This window comes from Silene latifolia, chromosome X, assembly GCF_048544455.1.
Source record: "Silene latifolia isolate original U9 population chromosome X, ASM4854445v1, whole genome shotgun sequence".
Taxonomy (NCBI): domain Eukaryota; kingdom Viridiplantae; phylum Streptophyta; class Magnoliopsida; order Caryophyllales; family Caryophyllaceae; genus Silene; species Silene latifolia.
The window spans coordinates 303,608,865-303,611,987 of record NC_133537.1 but is presented as its reverse complement, the minus strand read 5'-3'; the positions used below and the strand labels follow the sequence as shown (position 1 = coordinate 303,611,987).

General features: G+C 38.8%; 1 non-coding gene across 1 annotated transcript; it reads right to left on the bottom strand.

Moving 5' to 3' along the window:
* Positions 1–824: 824 nt before the first annotated feature.
* Positions 825–931, bottom strand: LOC141624694 (small nucleolar RNA R71). Its single transcript, XR_012534499.1, has one exon. It is a non-coding gene; the product is annotated as a small nucleolar RNA R71 (small nucleolar RNA).
* Between the last annotated feature and the right edge of the window lie 2,192 nt (positions 932–3,123).

Sequence of the window (3,123 nt, the reverse complement as noted above, 5' to 3'; positions counted from 1 at the left end):
TTACTTGCCTCTTTACTAATTGTAGAGTTGTATTTGAAGTTATAAATTGTGTTTTGGTCTAGGTGCTCCTAACGACAAGTACTGAAAAATTAAACCCACCGACCAAAAATGGCGCCGTTGCCGGGGACGGTGTTAACCTTATTTAGATTTTCTTATATTGTTATTAGTTGTGTCTTTCTTTGCCTTGGGGAAGTAAAACTCCTCAAGGTTCGTTCTAACTATTTTCAAGTTGTTTGATATTTTGTATGTCTAGAAGGTCACAAGGTGACTTGTTACCCTTTGATCACGAAATTGAAAGAACTTTGACAACCAATAGAAGACTTGCTAGGAGAACTTTGAGAGGTATTGGTGATGTTGTAGATATTCAACCAAATACTATTGAGTTCATCAACCCTTTTGCAAGAGAAGGTGAGGATAACCCAACACAAAATCCAACACAAAATCAACCCACGATGCCTAAGTTTTCATCACATTCCGTACCTACCGAGGAGAACCTACCCAATGGTACTCCCACACCACAACATCTAACCGGAAATTTTATTGCCAAATCCGCATTTATTCAATTAGTGAAAAGAAGCCAATTTGGGGGGATGCCAAGTGAAGACCCTCATTCTCATATGGAGACTTTTTGTGACTATTGTGATGCGATTTCTCAAACCGGTGTAACTCAAGACCAAATTCGATGGGTCTTATTACCTTTTTCTCTAATTGGCACCGCGAAACAATGGTTGAAAGGCCTTGATAAGGCTACTCTCGGAATTGATTCTTGGAAAAAGTTGGCTCTAGCTTTCTACAAAAAGTTCTATCCACCGGAAAAGACTAACATGCTAGGAGCTCAAATTACGGGCTTTTAGAAAAGGGATGAAGAATATTTGTATGAAGCTTGGGAGCGATTCAAGGGAATTTGTCGCTCATGTCCTCATCATGGACTTAGCGAGTGGTTCTTGGTACAACAATTTTGGAACGGTCTTTATGAAGATTCAAGGAACATTCTCAACATGGGATCAAATGGAATGTTCACCGAAGTTGATGACAATCAAACTTGGAACAAAATTGAGGAAATGACGGTCCATAACTCACAATATAGTAGACCTCGCAAGGCTACTAGAGGAGGAAAGCATGAAGTAGACTCCATTACTCAATTGGGTGCTCCACTTACTGCTCACATTGATACCATCAATTTGAAGTTTGAAAAAGCTATGGCTAGACTTGAAGAAGCCTCGAAATCACCAAAGCATCATGTTAATGCCGTGACGGCATCTTCATCAATCCCAAGTGGGATATGTGAGAATTGTGGAACTTTGGGACATGACCAAAGTGAATGTAGGGGAACAAATGAACAAGTGAATGCTTTCCAAGCATAGAAGAGTGGTACCCCTTATTCAAACTATTACAATAAAAACACCAAATTCCATCCAAATCTCTCATACAAAAGCCAAAATGTTCAAAACCCTCAACCAACATACACCCCACCTCCCATGACAAACCAAAATCAAAGACCCTTTTACAACCAAAACCAAGGTTACCAAAATCAAACTCCATACAATCAACAAAATGACCAAGGTTTTGATGTTCAAAAAGCGGTGCTCTAAATGCAAAAGAATCAACAAGAGTTTTTCACTCAAATGCAAAAGGATAGTGATGCGTGTCTTTTATATGATGTTTTACATCCCATTTTACACGGATTTCAGAGCTCATTCATGTAGTTTATACTACATTTCTCCCTATTTCCGTCTACTTCCGTATTTTTGTACATTATTGCGAAATGTGAAGAATCCAAATGGAAATCAAGCTAAATCCGTCCCCGAGTATCCTGCATTGCATGTGACGAGAAGTATTTGCTTAAGGAACGAGCTTGGTGCGCATTTCAAGACCCAAAAGACAAATCCACGAGTTTATAGAAGTCAAGTAGCAGCTAAAGCAGTCGATCAACCACCACCCTCAGTCGATCGACCAACCATCGGGTTACAGAAGCTACTGTTCATTGTGATCCCAGTCGATCGACCACCTACCATAGTCGATCGACCACACTACTGTTCCAGACGTGAATTAAAAGACCGAGGAACTTGAAGTCCATGAAGTTTAGGTTTTGGAATAATTGTTACGTATACTTTCTATATAACGTAACTGAGAATACCTAGTTTATCATCAAGTTTTATTATCAGAAATTTACATTGAGTTTTTAGAATATCATAGTTAGGGTTTGGGATTGTCGTGAGCATTGGATTTTCGGTTCTTAATAACTAATCTTTCCTCTGCAACTCGGTATTCCTCCTGTTTATTTTTAGTTCATCTTTATTTCATCAATAGTTCAGAATTGCTAGATAGATTCCCGAACCCATCTTTATTGTTGCATGTTAATTGTTCATTCTGCCGCTTTAATTATGAATTCAACGCTTTTATGCCCTAGTATTATTGTCGTTTTTATCAGTAGCATGAGTAGCTAAATAGTTTGTGCTAGGATGTAGGAGAATTTTAGCGTAGGCGGCAGAGTATTGAACATGGACTGATTCGCGTGTCAGTCGATCGACTGACATTATTGGTCGATCGACTGACCTCGTGAGGTTACCCTTCGTTTTAATTGATTTTAATGTTGTATTTAATGAATCGAATGCATGCAACCAGTTAGATACCTAATTTGTGACTGACCCATTAGATCGAAAGATAGGGGAAGTTGTTAGACCATCAATTAAATCGACTAAACTGCGCTGAGATCGAAAGATAGGTATAGTTTAGACCGTTAGTCACTTTTCAGGACGAGAGTCAGTATTAGTGATATTAGGGACCTATAGTGAGATCGAGAGATGCTATTTGTTAAGAGTGGACCGAGAGGACCTCTTGTTTCCCGCCTCACTTGTGTTTGAATTAGACCGGCTTAGTATGCTGCCGCCGAAGCTATAATGAACCGATCATCCTAGTACCCCTTCTTTATCTGTTTAAGTCATCTTTTATTGTTTTTATTTATTCTTAGCTTTAGACCAAATCAACTCAACCCCCACTTTTGTTACCTTAGACTGGATTTAGACAACTAGAATTTACATCTGCCTCTTTGTGGTTCGACCCTGTTACCACTAGCCTAGGTTAGTCTTAATAGGAAATTATAAATCTTATTTTTGGTACTCA